Genomic DNA, 20,296 nt, shown 5'->3' with positions numbered 1-20,296 from the left:
GCCGGAGCCGCCGTGACATTTTGCACAGAGTCGAAATCGGAACCGAAGCTTCCAAAACTTTTGATCAAATGCTTTACGATCTTTTGCTTTCGATTGTTTTTTTTTCGTAAAATCTTTTGCGACTTACGCTCTTTATCCTACAATCATTTACCTACAAGATTATTTAATACGATTATTTACTTTACGAACTTTTGTCGCACGATACTTTATAGCATAAATCTTTATCTTACGATTATTTTTCGATTTTTTTCTGGGATCTTTTTAAACACGATCATTTGCTTTACGATCTTTTGCTTACGATCTTTTGCAACATACGATTTTTATCTTACGATCATTTTCCAACGATCTTTTTTCCTACGATCATTTGTTTTACGATCTTTTTCTGACGATCTTTCGTCGTACGATCTTTTACGACATACGATCTTTATCTTACGGTCATTTTCCTACGATCTTTTCCATACGATCATTTGCTTTACGATCTTTTGCTTACGATCTAAAGTCGTACGATCTTTTGCGACATACGATCTTTATCATACGATCATTTTCCTACGATCTTTTTCCATACGATCTTTTGTCTTACGATCTTTTGTCACGTAATCGATAGGGGGGATTTGTCAATGCTATGCCTTCTCGATCTCAGTAAATGTTTTGACGTGATTGACCACGATCTTCTGATGCAAAAACTGATGTTACACGGCATTGAAATTTCCTGGTTCGCCGCCTATCTACATGGACACACTCAGAGCGTGTCTTTGAAAGATGTATCCGGACGTAGAGTGCTGTCTAGGCCTCTTTCTAATGCTATGGGTGTCTTCCAGGGCTCTGCGTTAGGGCCGCTTCTTTTCACCATTTTCTCTAACAACTTATCGCTATACGCGGGCGACGCAAAAGTGTTTCAGTATAACGATGACACTCAAGTATTGGTTAGCGGTCCAGCTCGGGACCTCGAAGTTCTCATCTCGCGCATGGAGGACTCGCTCGCGTCTCTCAACGACTGGTTTTGCGCTAACGCCCTCAAAGTGAACGCAAGTAAAACACAGCTTATTGTATTTGGCACTCGTCAAAATCTACGTAAATTACCAGACTTTAGAGTACCATTCCGCAACGCAGCGTTGCAACCGTGCGCACAAGTCGGGAACCGTGGCGTCACTTTCGACAGCACTCTGTCATGGGACGCACACGTCTCTGAACTCTGCCGCCGGTGTACGGGACTGTTGATTGGTCTTTCACACGCGCGCCACTGTCTCCCAGATGGCATCATTCGAACGCTCGTGACGGCACTCGTTGTATCGCGTATCCAGTACTGCCTTTCAGTTTATGGTAATGGGTCCAAAAAAATTTCGATCGACTCCAAAAAAATTCTTAACTTCGCTGTTAGAGTTATTTTCGGCCGCCGTAAATTTGACCATGTCTCCGACCCGCGAACAAAACTCGGGTGGTTGTCCCCGCGCGGTATGTCTGATTTCCACACTCTTGTCATCGCACACAAGGTCATACAGCGCCGAGAACCTGAGCAACTAGCAGCCCTGTTCGTCGCTAATAGCGCTATCCGCGAGAGACCATCCAGGCAAGAGCACCTCTTTTATCTTCCCCGTCCGCGGCTGGAAACGGGCAAGCGGCGGTTTGGCTATCGAGCTGCAGCTCTGCTGAACAGCCTGCCACCTCACCTGTCGCACCTGCCTCCCGCCCGCTTCGCCCGCGCTGTTAAAGCCGCAATCGAGGACGATGAATCAGCACATCGTCGCTGACCAATAGGATGGGGTGGATAAAAGCGATGAGGCTGTCCTGAGTGTTTTGTCCTTGTTTTGACGTGAGTGAATGTGCAACTGTTTTGAATGATTAGATTAGCAACCGCGGATACGGATTCTGAGCAGTAATCGCCACGCACTTTGTATGTGGATCGCTCTTAAATGTAAATACAAATACAATACAATACAATAGTCCAAGGATGCCTATAGAATTCGGGTATTCTATCAAACATAGGCTCAGTAGTCATATACCACTACATTTATTTCCAAACCTCTCCGACAATTACGCCAAAATGTGTTGTAAACGGGACGCGGGTTTTCGACGATTTCAGCGCCGGGACTGGCATTGCGTATGTCCACTTTAGCTAGCTTTTTGGACACCGAAAGGAAGACATTGAACCAAAGTATTGTGATATTGACATACTTTGGACAATTTCCTATCGACTGATCTATATTATAAATCCTAAAAAGTCCGCCGCCGTCGGGGTAACTCCCTAAAAGGCTTATTACGACGCCGTCGATTGACGCAGGAGGGTGAAATTTTCACGACTCGTGGGTCACGTCAATCAACAGGTCGTATTAAATTTTGGGCACGATGCGGCCGGGGGTGCGCCCGTGGCGCGTGCTCACGTGGTGTGCCATAGGGTTTACACTAGAATCGGCAACAGACTATTGCTCGGGAACGGTAAGGGCTACGGGGCTGAAATTTTCACGCCAAGTCGGTCGCGTGCACTCATTTGTCGTATTAAATTTTCGAGGGTGTGGGTTCAGCGGTGTGCACGTGATGGGGCCGCGACCGGCGCCGAGCAGAGGGCACGTGCTTTAGGCTCAGTTGTTCGCTTAAAAAACTGAGTGAAAAGCAATAGAGCCGGCAGGTCATTGACCTTTGACAACGAAGGCCGACACAAGGCACCGCTCGCCAAGGGGATTCGCAAGTAAATACTTTTAATTTGTTTTTGCAATATCTCAGCCGTTTCTGGGCCGATTTAGCTAAAACTTGGACTGTCGGTGGTAGTGTAGTGTAGGGTAGGGTAGGGTAGGGTAGGGTAGGGTAGGGTAGTTTAGTGTAGTGTAGTGTAGTGTAGGGGTAGGTTAGGGTAGGGTAGTGTAGGGGTAGGTTAGGGTAGGGTAGTGTAGGGGTAGGTTAGGGTAGGGTAGTGTAGGGGTAGGGTAGGGTAGGGTAGGGTAGGGTAGGGTAGAGTAGGGTGGGTAGGGTAAGGTAAGGTAGGGTAAGGTAGGGTAGGGTAGGGGTAGGGTAGGGTAGGGTAGGGTAGGGTAGGGTAGGTTAGGGTAGTGTAGGGTAGGGTAGGGTAGGGGTAGGTTAGGGTAGGGTAGTGTAGGGGAAGGGTAGGGTAGGGTAGGGTGAGGGTAGGGCAGGGTAGTGTAAGGGTAGGGTAAGGTAGGGTAGGGTAGGGTAGGGACTAGGGTAGGGTAGGGTAGGGTAGTAGGGTAGGGTATGGTAGGGCAGGGTAGGGTAGGGTAGGGTAGATTTAGGTAGGGTAGGGTAGGGTAGTAGGGAAGGGTATGGTAGGGTAGGGTAGGGTAGGGTAGGGTAGGGGTAGGGTAGGGTAGGGTAGTAGGGTAGGGTAGTAGGGTAGGGTAGGGTAGGGTAGGGTAGGGTAGGGTAGTAGGGTAGGGGTAGGGTAGTAGGGTAGGGTAGTGTAGTAGGGTAGGGTAGGGTAGGGTAGGGTAGGGTAGGGTAGGGTAGGGTAGTATGGTAGGGGTAGGGTAGGGGTAGGGTAGGGGTAGGGTTGAGCTCAAAAAGGGCCCAATATACAAAACACTTGAACACCCCGCAACTATCACCATCCCTTACAGTTCAATTAAAAACAGCTACCCAAATCTACCCAAATAATACAGCTAAAAATACAAGTCAATCACCCAAACTAATGCACCCGTAACATAACATAAATCAAAACATACAGTTATCGCGTAAACCTGTACCTCTAGTAGGTATAAAAAGACAAAATTCCAAAATTCGTTTTTTGATTAAATTCGCGCTAATCTGGCGTTTGGCCACACTGTGCGCTGTAGTGAATACCCCAGCTGTGAGCGCCGAGACCGAGGATTTTCGGGAAGGTAGACTGACTGCAGCACTCTGGTGTTCACCGGGACAGTCTACCACTTCAGGCTTATGTGTCCAGGCTACTTGCGAACCGTGTCAGCCGCGCTGAGGCGGTGCCAGACATCCGGGAATCCGAACATCCGGGAGTCCGGACCGCGCCGGGGACAGGGAGGTGGGCGTGACCGGTGATTGTGGCGGGCACGTGGGTATAACCTGTTGTTGGGCCATGTTTCATCCAATTGGAAACAGCGAGGGCGGCCGCGGACTAGTTTTGTGGGCCAGACTGGTTTTGCTAGTTGTGAGCGACACAAATTTAGACAGATAGACAGATGAAGCGCCGCACTACATTACACTGGTCAGTGGTCACTGACACCGTGTGAGGATAAAACATTGAAGCGGGGGTTCGGGTTGGAGACGCTTTCACGCCCCTTCTGGCTATGCTCCTGGATCGGCCCACTGAGCGACAGTCAGCATGTGACGCGTGATAGATCGTCAAACAATGTTATCCCGCGCCCCGTTGGGCAGGGGGGGGGGAAGAAATGTCCCATGCCCTCTTTTTCTCTAAACCTCCTGAACAAAGGCTGCCACGGAACTTTATATACACTTTTTGCATTCATTCTACACTCTGGACAAAAGGAAAATACGGAGATCCCAACAGGGCGGCCGGAATGGACGTCAGAGTGACGCCATAATCAGTCAATTTTGGTGCAAAACTGTTGTCTTTAGAGAGAGAGAGAGAGAGAGAGATAACTGTATTTGACAGACTCGAGGTCCAGTACCAGTCACATCACATCAAAATTTAGGTCACATCTGAAAGAAATACTCAGAAAGAGAGTTGATAGGGCTATGAAATGTGCTTTCCTGCGACGCTGTAGCTCTATTGGTTCCCGAGTTATGCGTCGACTTCTTTTAAAATTGTCGACATTCGACCTGGAAATCGGTGAAATTTGGCCGTCTATGACCTCTGGTGACCTGATCTATGACATGACCAAAAAGTAATCAAATAGTTTCGTCTTTATTTTTGACGCTCTTTCGAACGCCGCCTGTTGCATATGGCAGCGTGGCCCAGGAGCCCAAACACCTCCCTCCCCCAGCAGGGCGTGAAAATCCAGGACCCCCATTGGGGCGTGGGTTAATGAAATACACGTAAAACAATTCGCGAAATGAGTAGTCCCAAGTGTCGTCGAATTTCGTCCCCTTTACATAGTGCGACTGGCCGTCATTCTTGGAGCTTTGGAAGGTAACCAGCCGACCGCCAGGTGTGACAGGTCAAGGACACATATGGCCGCCGGGCGGGGCCAGCGAGCCAAGCAGACTGCCGTGAGTCGGTGCAGTGGTGAGCTCTGGACCCAGTCGCCCAAAGCCGAGATACTATCATTCAGACAATGGCGCATTTTGGAATACTACCCATGGAGGACAAATGAAAATAATAGTTTCATCACAATGCCCATTGATGAGCCCGCATTGTCACAAATGGAACGTAATAATCTATTTACATACAACTGCAACCTGCCCACCTGAAAATGATAACCTAGACTCGTCCTTGATTACCTGTAATTTCCATCTGTTCCACTGTGAAGTCTCCTTGAATAGGGACGCGAGAACCTGGACGGGGTGGCCGCCAGTTGGTGAACCACCGCAGCTCCATGGGACTTATCTCACCTGTATGTATGCCGAGCCCAATGAATGCCGAAAAAGGATTTGGCAGCATCCGTCTATCTTTTCCATCCTCAGGATACTGAAATCCTTCTCCTCAACGCCCCAACCCCACTCCGGGTTGGGCAGGCGGCAACTTTATCTCGTGCTGGCTGCTCCCTTGGAGTGGCACCGCTGGTGCAGAGAGTGCTTGGGGGGGGGGCTGGCCGGCGTGTCCAATGTTCATTCAGATGGGCTCAGTCCCGGTGACTCTCTGGAGTGCCTGTCCAGTCCAGACCAATGTCTCCCCCTAATTCCTACAATGGTTCCGGTTCTGAAATGACCTTGTCAGACCGAAATGGCGCCTAACCCAACAAAACAAAAGATTTTGTAGCACTAGCTGATGGTCAGCTGCAGACAACGAAGCTGTCGGATACAAAATGGTTATTGCGCATTTCCGTTTATCATGTATTGACTTCCCAGGAATCATTTTGCAAGCTTGACTGACCTGACTACGCACTTGGTAGCACCGGTATCGTGATACAAGTTATCAACTGCGGCGAATAGAATATAGTTCGCCGGTTAATAAGATTGGTCCCGAGAGCAGCAGCCGTCTGGACCGGCGCACGAGGGAAAAAAATCATCAAAGGGATAAATGCGTCCTGAGGATCAGGCAGGACGAAGAAGCTATCACTAAGAAAGAGGTCTAAATTACGTTACAATAACAATCAGTTTATCTTTTCAATGATTTCTAAAAAAAGTTTCTGAATTGCACAGTTCCCAGTGATACTGTTTCTACGGCGAAGGGTTCGACAATTAGCTTTGCAGTGGCAGTGGCTATGTAGTGGCACGGAATATATAGTCTACGACATGGAATGGACCAGGGAATGGACAAGATCGAGATTTCCTGTAACTGCTGATTTTTTGGCGACCTGATGATTTAGTCGTGCGGATGTGCTGTGGTTACTTCCTTTACGAGGATGAAAGTATAGTTGCCAGACCTATAACTAATAGGGGAAGGTGGGGCATAACGGGGTACCGGGGCCAGTGTCCTGAAATTGATTTTTCGGAGAGTGTGATTGAAGCCGCAAGGACGTCACTATTTCAAAAGGACGTCGATATCGGTGCGGAGCCTAGGCCACTGAAGATCCCTTAAATCTCTTAAAATTTGCGATTTTTACTTGCAATTTTGACTAATAACACCTCAAGGCACCTCAAATGATAGACACAAAGTAATGCCAGTTTACCCCTAGTACAATACAAAATTCAATTATTCACCAAAAACACCAAAACAACACTTTGAAGATGTTTAGTTCTTGTCCATGATCGTACAAAACAGTCAACAAATATGCTTCAACAAAAATCAGCCCAAGAGCCAGCGGCTATCACTAAATATTGACGTCATAAGAGGGATATTATATCGAGCAAGAGGAGTGACGTAAAAAACAGACGTCCAAACAAATAGATGGAAAACAGTTCGGAAAATTAATTTCCATAGCTTCCTGTTATGAAATTCAATCAAGGTAGACGCTGAATTTTTCTTGGCTGGAAAAAATGTGAAACCATTGTGCACTTTTCAGTTTTGTACCGACGTCGATTAAACGGGAATGACAAGGTCAATCGACGTCCCCAACATTTCGTGTAATTTTAAGCCAAGGACGACATACTTTAATTAAAACTGCTGAAATTCGGTAACTTTACTTTAATTCAAACAAATAAACACAAACTTTTTTCCCCAACCACTATCAACATTGCAAAATTAACTACTTTTGAAGGGCATGTTCAAGGGGCAGCGCTATCCCGTTAGGGGCGTTCCACGTCAAATCGACAAGTGCCCTGCACCCTCATATTTTATTTTTTGCTTAAAATTGGTCTAATGGGTTGTGATGGGCGGGGAAGCCAGCTTTGACAAGGATTTTTTTCTTCGAACAACGGTTTCCGAGATATAGCCTCGGGCAATTCCTGGAGGTCGCGCTGCAGCTCTATGTTTGGCGGCCTATAACTCAGAAACTTTTGGTTTTCTACGATAAAAACCTTATATGGTTCAACTCACAATCAACCAGCAAACATTTTGGCTATCTCGGATTTTCAATTTTTGAAAATTTTGATCACGTGACCTTTTGACCTATTTTTCGAAGAGTGACCTTGATATTTTCCCCACTGAAAGTTAAAATTTTGTCTGATGACGATTCAAGTCTTATCAATTGTCATTCATATGCGATAATAAAAAAGTGGTTTTCGCCTTGCGTAGACCTCAGGTCAGGTCATTTTTATGACCTGTCCAGTGTCCAATATTACGAGCGGGAGCGACAGCGAGATCTCGAGAATAAAGTCCGCGGATAAGGTCTATAATTTTTACTCAGGTCATTTTCAGGTCAGCTCAAAGATGACGTCACAGGAGCAAAAAGGAAGTCAAAATTGCGGCACTTACATATATATGAAGTTTTTCTCGAATAACTTTCAAGGTATCATAGCTAGGAACAAACTAATAGCACCATCGTGATCCTCTCGTCGATCCGCATCGAAACATATGTCTGTTGACCTCGAAAGGTCGAAAGGTCAAAAGTTGACCTTAGGCTTTTGACCTTTCGACCTTTCGAGGTCTACATATGTTTCGATGCGGATCGACGAGAGGATCACGATGGTGCTATTAGTTTGTTCCTAGCTGGGATACCTTGAATGTTATTCGAGAAAAACTTCATATTTATATGTAGTGCCGCTATTTTGACTTCCTTTTTGCTCCTGTGACGTCATCTTTGACCTGACCTGAAAATGACCTCAGTAAAAATTATAGACCTTATCCGTGTGTACCCTGTACCGTTTACCGCTTGTCGCTATCTTGCTTTGTTCTCGAGATCTCGCTGACGCTCCCGCTCGTAATAATGGACAGGTCATAAAAATGACCTGACCTGAGGTCAACTCAGGGCGATAACCACTTTTTTATTATCGCATATGAATGACAATTGATAAGGCTTTAATCGTCATCAGACAAAATTTTAACTTTCGGTGGGGAAAATATCAAGGTCACTCTTCGAAAAATAGGTCAAAAGGTCACGTGATCAAAATTTTCAAAAATTGAAAATATGAGATACCCAAAATGTTTGTTGGTTGATTGTGAGTTGAATCATATTAAGTTTTTATCATAGACCCCGTTTCCATGGGCATCACTGATCCGGATCAGTGCCTCGTAAGGGATTAGGCTGCCCATGGAAACACCCGTAATCCCTTACCGCTGATCCGGATTCTAATCCAGCTTCGAAAGAAGCTGAGCCGTTACGATAGGGATTAATGTTTGACTTTTTAATTTTCTTATTTTCATGTTGATTGTTTTAATGGGCCTGGATGCATATATTACATTAGAAATATTTTATTTAAATTATACTATTACTAAAATGATATGTTTCAAAATTTGGGCTATATTATTATAGATTTAAACCATTGGAGATATTTGTTTGTGTATTCCTCCTGCACGGTGTCATGCATTCCGTTGCGCAACAGCATCCAACCATCAGTTATCTTGCTAAGATCTATTGTGCCAATATTCTTAATCTATTTGTTGGTGTTAGATGGCAAATCAATTTTGCAATCTTTTCCAGCATTTTTTCATTACCCATGTAATCCCTTACAGCACAAATGTAGACTTTCTCGATGTTGCATCATTTGCCTGTCAACTATTTTGGCATATAAGTTTAGGACAAAAGGTGCGGAGTGCTGCGGTGGCCCAGCGGTATGATTTTCGCCTTTTGAGCCAAAGGTCTCGGGTTCGAAACTCGGGGTCGTCCGAAACGTTTTCTGAAGTAATGAAAGACGGACGAATTGCTATTTAAATTTATTTGTTTATTTTTATTTTTTAACATGAATCGAACTGAAAAATTAGTTATTGACTATTGTAGAGAGTTTGGAAGATTTTCCCAATAGCCGAGTTTGCTATCGGTATGATAAAAGAAAGCCAATCTTCAGGACGGAAGATTATAGTCGATTTTTGCACAAGACCAGGCAAAAATGTTAGCTGGAGTTTTTATTAATTGCCAAAGTGCGCCATACTCGTCCCTCCTAAGCCGATCAGTAGCGGCTGAGCTCTTATTTCACTGATCCGGATCAGTACCGGCTTTGCCCATGGAAACGGCCCCAGTCATCCGGATCAGTAGCGGCTTCACTGATCCGGATACGAATCCCCTTGCCCATGGAAACGTAGTCATAGAAAACCAATAGTTTCTGAGTTATAAGCCGCCAAACATAGGGTTGCGGCGTGACCTCCAGGAATTGCCCGAGGCTATATCTCGGAAACCGTTGTTGGAAGAAAAAAATCCTTGCCACAGCTGGCTTCCCCGCCCATCACAACCCCTTACACCAGTTTTCAACGAAAAATAAAATATGAGGGTGCAAATTTAATTTTTTATTTGTCGATTTGTCGTGGAACTGTGACATTCTACTGTGACATTGACATTTACTGTGACATTCTGAGGGGAAAATAATTAAATGTTACAGTGATTTGATACAAAGGGTATGTTGTGTGCTTATAGATAAATGTCGAAGCAATATATTCGCATGATTAATTTCTATCAATACTCTGCACAGTTACTAAAACTGAAAAGTGGAAAACGACGTCCTCAGATCCCTTTATTCCGACATCTTTCCTCCTTCATATGGCAGCTTACATCTTCACATGGTAAAAGAAAAAACCTATCCATATCTGACGCACAATAAAACCGCGTTGTTTACTGTTGCGGCAGTTGGCCAGCGGTGTAGGCAAGGGGAGCTGAGTATAAGAGTGGGTTTGTGAGGCCTTGGGATATATTTATTTCATTTTGCATAGCCGTGTTTTTAGGCCACAGAGGTGACATTTCTTTTTTTTTTTTTTTGCTTTTGGTGTTCGATATACCTGTCGACGTTTATCTGTCAGGGACGTCGTTTGGCTTTGCGGGACGTCACAAAGAGAATCTGTTCGGGTGTGTGTTTCCACCCAAATTCACGAAAATCAGGACACTGACCGGGGCAATATGAGAAGGTGCATTTTATTCTAATCAGGTGTTGCTGTCTGGAATCACTTCTGGCACTTTAAACTTCGCTCGTTTGCCGCCCTTTTCCGGTGGACGCCGACGGGAGGCGGCGTTGCTGAGGATGGTGGGTAAGATTTTTTCATGGTGCTGATGTATTTTTCAACATTCGCTTGGTAACTTCCTAGGTGAAAATCCGTTCGAGTAGGTTTGTCATAGTCAGTGAAAGCAATGACTCTCGTCCTAGCCAACCTTTCGCTGCGATAGAAAGTTGCCGGCTGTTTTGATAAACATGAACGATCCTGCTCTATTGCCAGTGTCCTTCGGGGGTTAAAACGGGTTTCCGGTAGAGGCGATATGGGGTGTACCCATTTACGTGCCCAGAAGTGCTTTTTTGTTACAGTTAAAACTAGTTGCCTTTATTGGCCCACTCACGTTTCATAAATGCATTTAGAGGAGGGGTTGTGTTAAACGTTTCAAATGTTGTCATAATGTTTCTTCATTACACTGTAAAAAATGCTAACAAACCAGTTAGTTAATTCTTCAAGCAAAATCTAGTATTAAAACACACGTTGTTGCAAAAAACGGGTCAGATAACACATATGTTTGCAACCTAACACCACATCCATTTCATCGAAGCAGAAAAGCTAACATCATTGTAAGCCGACAAATATTATCCGTGCAAACCATGCCGTGTTATTTGACAAACATGTTTGTTTATGCTTCCTTTGCCTTTTTTTCTGGGTAACGTGTTAACTAACAAATCAAACGCATGTTTTAACTCACAATCTTAGTTTTCTTGCTACCCTTTTTGTTGTAGCATTAAGGTCGTTCTCCACGGTACATGTTTTGCGCGTTGTTAATGACGTTTTAACGCTTTTTTGATGTTTTGCGAGTTTTTCATGATCCGGCGTTGATCTGTACCATTAAATTACACGGTGCCATCTCCACGGCGGAAGATTTGTCAAAAATCGAAAAACGCGTGGCTTCATAAAATTAAAAAACTGCAAAACTCGTAAAACGCGTCAGTTGTGTCATGCAAAACTCGTAAAACTTTTAAAAATCGCAAAACTCTCATTTGTAAATCGCGCGATTTTATCCAAACATTTGGATCGAATGAAAGTTTTCCGGTTTTTGAGAAGGCTAAAGAGGTAATCATTCTGCTATTAATACCATTTTACGGTGAAATAGATGCAATGGAAAGTGTGGAAAGCGATGAAACGCAATTTGATTAAGCCAATGATCATGGCAAGTACTCAGACAACCATACCAATAACTTCTGTTGCTATTCCAACGATGTGGATGTCAAATAATTACATAGTGCGTCTATGGATAACAGATATTACGATATCAGATCATTTCAGATAATTGATAATTAACTGATGTCATAGCGGTGATAACAATAGGGTAACGTGATGATACCCCTATAACTATCTTTACAGCGAAAATCGAGGGGTTAATAGAAGCAGTGCGCCAGATACCTGCCCTGTGGGACAAGAGGGCCACGGCATACAGCGCACGAAGGGCGGAGAAAGATGCTCTTTCTCTGAAATTGAAATTGTTCTGAAATTGTAATTGTTCTGAAAGACTGACAAACTAAAACCGTAAAAAGCGAAAAACTCGCAAAACTCGCAAAAGCGTCTGTTAAAAAGCGAAAAAAGCGCAAAACTCTCGTTTGCTAAAACGCGTAAAAACCGAAAATGTTTACACGTGGAGACAGTACTTTACAAAGACCTTAGTTAATTGAAAAAATCGCCATTTTGTGCGCATCTCTGCGCCCGCCATGATGTGTTCAGTCTGTGCCAAGTCAGAGAAGGGAGAGGACGTGTGCGTTGTGAAGGAGCTGAGCTGTGGCGTATAAGTGTTGCGTGTGCAGTATAAGGAGCTGCTGTGGTGTTAAGAATAATAATAATAATAAGAAGTCAAACAGTGAATTGATATGGATTGTTGGACATAGCTTTCATCCTTACTGGTATGGTGAGTGACTATGGGAAAGATCAGTGCAGATATTGCTGGCGTTTTAGTGTGGTTTATGTACCTGATGTCACTCATTTTTTTTCAAATGAAGCTCCAACCGGCTTGGGTCTCAGGTTGGAGACACTGTTCATTTGTTGACTGTCAATTGACGTCTATAAGTACATATGACGGACTGATCAATGAGCATGTTGCACACTAAAACTGCATCAAGCTTTGAACATGAAATTAAATGCACCTAATTTTTGGTTGGGCACTCACCAGTGGACGCGGTGAGGTGCTGTTTTATGCAATTCCTGTCACTGCACCCATGTTGTCAAATAAAATTTTTGTAGACACATGAGCCACCATTGTTCGGTCAGGGAATTTTTGCCCTTTTGTTGCAATTTAGTTTACCCATATCGACAGAAATGAAGCATTCTCAATGTTTTCGTAATAGGTATTTGGAGCCTTGGTGTCATGGCTGGTGCGGATTCCTGCAGGCTATGTTGCAGGTGTGAATCAGTGCAGATTTGTCACCACGACCGGTGCAGATTACCGACTGATTTATGACGTTGGTTGGCATGAGGTTGGTTGCGTTGCATACTTTGGTTTGAATAAACATCTTTGTGTTTAAATACTCGTCTGTATGATACTTTTTTTTAAATAAAAATTTCGACGCGTGTCGCAACACGGTGTGTGAAAACGCATAACATGAATATATACCTACTGTAAAACATATTTGCACGTTTCGAGTCGTCCTTGCAAATCTCACTAAACAAATGCGTGTAAACTTTGTATTTACACACTGCATCCCAAAGTTTACACGCATTTGGCTAATGATATTTGCCGGGATAACATTGCACGTTGTGCAAATCTCGGCAGAAGCTTGTGAAGCTTACTCACATTTTGCGTGTAAGCGTGTTTTCTTCTGTGTGTGTTATGTAACACCGAAGTTAGTTATCCTGCAACTAGGCGATGCCTAGTTGCATGATAACTAACTTCGGTGTTACATAACACGCACAAAAGGAAACACGCTTACACGCAAAATGCTAGTAAGCTTCACACGCTTTTAAAGGCGTGTAGGTCAACACCACGTCGGAAACTAATGTCTTAGTTTCATAACACGTTTTTTCTTAAAAGCGTGTTATATAAAACACGTTTGGCCAGTAGATGCGTGTAAACTTTACACGCTTTAGGTTAGTGAGATTTGCCATGATAACACGGAAGTTAGTTACCATTTTTTACAGTGTATAAGATAGGTACACACTACACAGGCACCGTGCATGTGCCTAATATATATTTTTGCCGAGATAAACTCTTTCATTTTCAGTAGCTTCACTGTAAAAAATATTGACTAGCCCCTCGTCAAATGATTCTCAACGCTAAATGTCGGGGGTACAGACTAGTTTTGCATCCTACTTTTGACACACGCTGCGAGCCCCTGGCTTGTTTTGTGTTCGTCAGATGACAGTTACCAGGTGTCGGTTAGTTTTTACCACGTCCCAAAAATAGCTGAAGCGTTTCTGCCTTGTTTTGGAAGCAGGTCCTCGTTAATGCTGTGTATGATAACAAAGTACCTAGTAACAATAATAACGAAAAACAATGTCAAAACGAGGGCGGCTTGTTTAGTGACGATGTTCAAAAGAAGCATCGTCTTGTTCCTACTTAACGAATGAAGCTCAAACTAGGTCAAAACTAGGGGCCCAACTAGGCCCTAATCAACCGATAGTCATATGACCAGCAGATCCTACGCCGCCCAATCCAGTCATCGAATTTGCCAGCGAATTCGTTTGAAGACCATCATATTATTAAAGGTAGTGTGCCAGCTTTCTTGGACCGTATGGAGTTAATGGCCCAGATAAGGAGAACCGGATTTTTAGGACTTATCCATACCTTCAAAACTCATGGAAACGTCTTAAATTCTTCAAATTTTGAGTACCCCAGTGCGAAATTCGCCCCGACGGGTTGTCGGTCGTACCCCAACCACATTTCACACCACTATGAACAATAAATGCACACACTGAAATCGCTATTACCGATATGCTCATCCAATCAAGTTTCGATAAACCCGTTCATCATCATCTCCTGCGGTTTCGAACACGCCTGTTAGGTGGCTTCTGATGCTCGTCGAGGTCGGAATTTCCAAATACGCGTGGTGCGTCGGGCCGCGCGCTCTGACTTCGGCCAAGAAAAATGCGTCAGCTGATCATTGTCATTTCTGCCACTTGCGTGTGGTGAAATGGGGTCATAACTTATAAGACGGCTTTTTCATATCAATGGGGATGTTCGCGCTAAGAGTTCCGAAAAGTCTCGCCAGGTGGCAGCACGGTATGCTTTGGACACAACGCGCCGGCCGGGCCGGGGATAACACTGCGGGCGGCGACGGCGGCCGACGCGCCGCGAACGGAAACTGCGTTTCATGTCATTTTCAGGTTCATCATTTTGCTAAAATGAGTAGCTACAGTTGATTTCGATATTAGGAAGACACTGACGCGTGTGAAAGGCAAACTACTTTGTTTATTTGTTTATTTATTGGCATAGCGTCCACAGGCAAAGCCCCACTTACGGATGCAGTCGCACACTGACAATAACAACCACTCACACACACTGGATGGAAATAAATATGAGTGATAACACTGATCAAAATCCAATAAATTAACAAGATGGCAAGAGCCTAAAAGTAAGCCGACAGGCAACAACCTAAGAATATAGAAGACATGAGCAAAAGCCTAAGAGAATATACAAGTATAGGCACCTGGGTAATGAGCGAGGCTAAAAGTATACTGACATGATAAATCCCCTAAAAGTAATCAGCACAGGCAATAGCCTGAAATCCTAAAAGAGTGTAGGTATAAGCAAGAATGACAGTGGATGAAATAAAAGGACAAAAAAAAGACGAAAAATGAGCGTAGACAATGACAATGAGAATAAAACCGGTAACGGCTAGTTGCTACATGAGGAGCTATATCAATGACCTTAGGCTAAGTATGTTCCCTGGTCGTCAGCAAATTTGGCTATCTCCGACCTTAGCCTGCAGCTAGGCATAAAGAAATCGGCCTCGGGGCTGCTGTGGACAAGCGAGTTCACGTGCTGGGGAAGACGAATCAGAAATCCTCGCTTCACAGTGTCCACTCTTCCGCGCGGCACATGAAAGAGCTCGGGACGGCGCGTGCGACGGCCGGGTGCCGATAGAGAAAACATGGCCAAGATGTCGGGACAGTCCAAGCGACCACTGAACACTTGCCTGAACAGAACATTGTGGATTTGTTAATTAAGTACTTCTTTATTACAAGTTTGTGCCCATTACAAGCCAAGCTTAGTTTACTTAGTTTGTTGCAAGTTTTCCAGGCAGCCTTACTACACCGTCATACTACACCGTCATCGCTCATACTACATCGTCATTGAGCGGAAGGAAAGGGAGCTGGTCGAATGGTCACCAAAAGCTACGGAGTACGAACGATACGATGTTATCACATATTTTAACTTACACAGTTGGAATTAAAAACCTTATTACATTCAGACATATATTCACACGCATGAAACAATCGATTTACAACACACATTCCATGACAAGAACGCATACCTACGGTCTTAAGTTGACCTGTAGCGCTCGTCACTGTCAGATAAGTCAATCACATCCCTGTAGTTTGTACAGACTATTGACTTAACCCTTCATCCGGCATGCGTTCATTCTGTAATGATGGGCAACGAATGACCGGCGATTTCTGCGTGGCTCTATATGACATCCTCGTCCATTCCCCAGGTCAATTGGTTCGGTGACTTTCAAATTATAGCCCAGGCCCTTCCTCGGTCAGGCTTGATGGATCCACCGTCACTTTGCGCGGTACTTTTAAGACAGACTGTACCTTCTACCAAGTACCAACACGACTGACTGATTACAATCTGATGCGAAAGGGACAATATCTCGTCGGTCTATCAGTTAAAGTTTAATATTCGGCGACACAAGTGTGAAGGCTGCCTGGAAAACTTGCAACAAACTAAGTAAACTAAGCTTGGCTTGTAATGGGCACAAACTTGTAATAAAGAAGTACTTAATTAACAAATCCACAATGTTCTGTTCAGGCAAGTAGCCTTCACATATGAAGCATTGCTATGACTACTCTTCTAGAGCTGATTGATAGCTTTTGAAGGAAGGAGCTGAGTGGCTGAGCCCTACCATTCACCACTTATCACCTTCAACAATTGCTTGAGGCATGCAGTTCTCTATCACTAGAAAATGTCTGACAATTTGCTGGCTCTCATTTGTGTATGATGCAACACGCTTTGCATCAGTGATACGACACGAAATGTTGAACACTAGCATAGGTTGCAATGTAGATCCAAGGTGTCCCAGAAGCCAGAGCAAAAATTGACACCTTAATCAACTTCATGATTGTGGCAAAACTCCACTGCTTGACTACACAGAGCACCAACTGTTTGCTCCTCTAAACTTTCACCAAAGAAAGTGTTGCTGATGTCATTTGTAGCAGCAGTGACACTGGTAACTTCAAATCACAGGATCTGGTAGCATCCATGCTCTTGAATCTGGATCTTATCAATGCAGCATTGCACCTGTGAATAAATGAAAAATGGCATAAGACAGAAGATATTGGCAAGTCATAATGAGATACATATGTTTAACATGCATGGATAAAAGGACATATATACTGAAGCAATTAGCAAAACATCGCAGTTTAAGCACAGTTGAAATCTGATATGATGAACTGGATACAGTGACATCATCAAGACCCATGAACTTTACACAAAGTATTTGCAATTTTGAAATGCACTTTTATTGCGGTTACCTATACAAATATTCTAGGTGAAAATTTATTTTAAAAAAAACAACAAAAAACTTGCCCGTATTTAGTTGCTAAAAAAGCTGAGTGAATATTCTAAAATAGTGTTCACTTCAGTGTGAATCAAAACTTAGAGTAAACAATTATTTACCTGATGATATGAAGATATTATATCAATATGAATAGCTTAAGTGGTGATGAGTTAAAAAAAAAAACATTTTGCAAGAAAGGCCATCAGTGCAGTGCACAAGCTGTTCACCAACTCCTACCTGGTCTTTCAGTGGGATCCCTCTGTATGCACCTCAGAACTTCATCCGCAGGGCTGGTTCCTTCATACGCAGGTCCTCTGCCTTCCTTGATTCCTCGGACTCCATCCTGACAACTCCGCACCAGAAGCATGATTGCACTGGGCACCTGTAACACCATGTAGGATGATCAATACTTGTAACAATTCATAAATAGTAGGTAGCTTAGTGTTCTATTACATATACCTCCTGGTTGCTGGTGTCAAAATAGATCCTATTTGTCTTTTTCCATCATAACCTTTATCTGCATGCAATATCTTTGGTACCAGACAAAGCAGAACACTGCTAAAATGCTTGCAATGAATCTTACAAAAATGCATTGAATTTATATAATCATTCTCAGCAGCATGTATCATCTTTTAAAGCCTTTCTCAAAGGGCAGGTCAATTTCCTATAGTGGTATGCCCATAAACTTATACAGGTAAATTACCTCATATGGACAATACAAGATCCAGCTATGAGTAAAATTAGACTATTTCATACTCTTAGTTATGCTCGCCATAAAAAAATGTCGGGAAACGTGTTACATCGATGGAATTACCGTTTGGAGTCGGTCTATCTTCGGCTTCTCGCCTCTCTTCGGCTACGTCAATTGAAGCCTTCCTAAGTCTCCTGTCCTTTGTAAACTTGCCTTTCCATGTTTGTGACACTTGCTGAATATAAATTCACAACCCATCTGAGCAAAATTCAAATCAATTGCTATCAAATTCACCGAAATTCAGCCCTACTGCTGTCAATTTAGCAGCACTTTGATTATCCAACTACAGTTTGATATTCAGGGTGCGTCGATTTCGCCCAAACTTGCCCCAGGGACCAAGTCTGACACGCTGAGCACGAATCTGGTGTCAGAAATCCGCTATTCTCAACCGATCACCCAAATTTACCGTTTTTGAGTTCGTCCATCTACAGATTGACAAACTCCAGGGGCCATCGATTTGGCCCAAAAATGGGTCTAGGGGACCAAGTCTGACACGCTGAGCACGAATCTGGTGTCAGAAATCCGCTATTCTCAACTGATCACCCAATTTTACCGTTTTTGAGTTCGTCCATCTACAGATTGACAAACTCCAGGGGCCATCAATTTGGCCCAAAAATGGGTCTAGGGGACCAAGTGTGACACGCTGAGCACGAATCTGGTGTCAGAAATCCGCTTTTCTCAACCGATCACCCAAATTTACCGTTTTTGAGTTCGTCCATCTACAGATTGACAAACTCCAGGGGCCATCCATTTGGCCCAAAAATGGGCTAGGGAGACCAAGTCTGACACGCTGAGCACGAATCTGGTGTCAGAAATCCGCTATTCTCAACCGATCACCCAAATTTACCGTTTTTCAGTTCGTCCATCTACAGATTGACAAACTCCAGGGGCCATCGATTTTGCCCAAAAACGAGTCTAGGGGACCAAGTCTGACACGCTGAGCACGAAGCTGGTGTCAGAAATCCGCTATTCTCAACCAATCACCCAAATTTACCGTTTTTGAGTTCGTGCATCAACAGATTGACAAACTCCAGGGGCCATCGATTTCGCCCAAAAATTGGTCTAGGGGACCAAGTGTGACACGCTGAGCACGAATCTGGTGTCAGAAATCCGTTTTTCTCAACCGATCACCCAAATTTACCGTTTTTGAGTTCGTCCATCTACAGATTGACAAACTCCAGGGGCCATCGATTTGGCCCAAAAATGGGTCTAGGGGATCAAATCTCACACGCTGAGCACGAATCTGGTGTCAAAAATCCGCTATTCTCAACCGATCACCCAAATTTACCGTTTTTGAGTTCGTCCATCTACAGATTGACAAACTCCAGGGGCCATCGATTTGGCCCAAAAACGATTCTAGGGGACCAAGTCTGACACGCTGAGCACGAATCTGGTGTCAGAAATCCGCTATTCTCAACCGATCACCCAAATTTACCGTTTTTGAGTTCGTCCATCTACAGATTGACAATCTCTAGGGGCCATCGATTTCGCCCAAAAATGGGTCTAGGGGACCAAGTCTGACACGCTGAGCACGGATCTGGTGTCAGAAATCCGCTATTCTCAACCGATCACCCAAATTTACCGTTTTTGAGTTCGTCCATCAACAGATTGACAAACTCCAGGGGCCATCGATTTTGCCCAAAAACGAGTCTAGGGGACCAAGTCTGACACGCTGAGCACGAATCTGGTGTCAGAAATCCGCTATTCTCAACCGATCACCCAAATTTACCGTTTTTGAGTTCGTCCATCTACAGATTGACAAACTCCAGGGGCCATCGATTTCGCCCAAAAATGGGTCTAGGGGACCAAGTGTGACACGCTGAGGACGAATCTGGTGTCAAAAATCCGTTTTTTCTCAACCGATCACCCAAATTTACCGTTTTTGAGTTCGTCCATCTACAGATTGACAAACTCCAGGGGCCATCAATTTGGCCCAAAAATGGGTCTAGTAGGGGACCAAGTCTGACACACTGAGCACGAATCTGGTGTCAGAAATCCGCTATTCTCAATCTCAATCAATCTGTAGATGGACGAACTCAAAAACGGTAAATTTGGGTGATCGGTTCAGAATAGCGGATTTCTGACACCAGATTCGTGCTCAGCGTGTCACACTTGGTCCCCTACACGCATTTTTGGGCGAAATCGATGGCCCCTGGAGTTTGTCAATCTGTAGATGGACGAACTCAAAAACGGTAAATTTGGGTGATCGGTCGAGAATAGCGGATTTCTGACACCAGATTCGTGCTCAGCGTGTCAGACTTGGTCCCCTAGACCTATTTTTGGGCCAAATCGATGGCCCCTGGAGTTTGTCAA

The 20,296-nt window shown here is 44.1% G+C and overlaps 1 long non-coding RNA gene across 1 annotated transcript; it reads right to left on the bottom strand.

The window, feature by feature from the left end:
• Positions 1–16,363: 16,363 nt before the first annotated feature.
• On the bottom strand, positions 16,364–18,223 carry LOC122379996. Its single transcript, XR_006256267.1, has 3 exons — positions 18,047–18,223; positions 17,470–17,614; positions 16,364–16,973 (listed from the first exon to the last, which is right to left on the bottom strand). It is a non-coding gene; the product is annotated as an uncharacterized LOC122379996 (long non-coding RNA).
• Between the last annotated feature and the right edge of the window lie 2,073 nt (positions 18,224–20,296).

This window comes from Amphibalanus amphitrite, unplaced genomic scaffold (genome assembly GCF_019059575.1).
Source record: "Amphibalanus amphitrite isolate SeventyFive unplaced genomic scaffold, NRLGWU_Aamphi_draft 000089F_arrow, whole genome shotgun sequence".
NCBI classification, from domain to species: Eukaryota; Metazoa; Arthropoda; class Thecostraca; order Balanomorpha; family Balanidae; genus Amphibalanus; species Amphibalanus amphitrite.
Note: the sequence above shows the minus strand (reverse complement) of the source record. Positions and strands in the feature narration are given on the sequence as shown.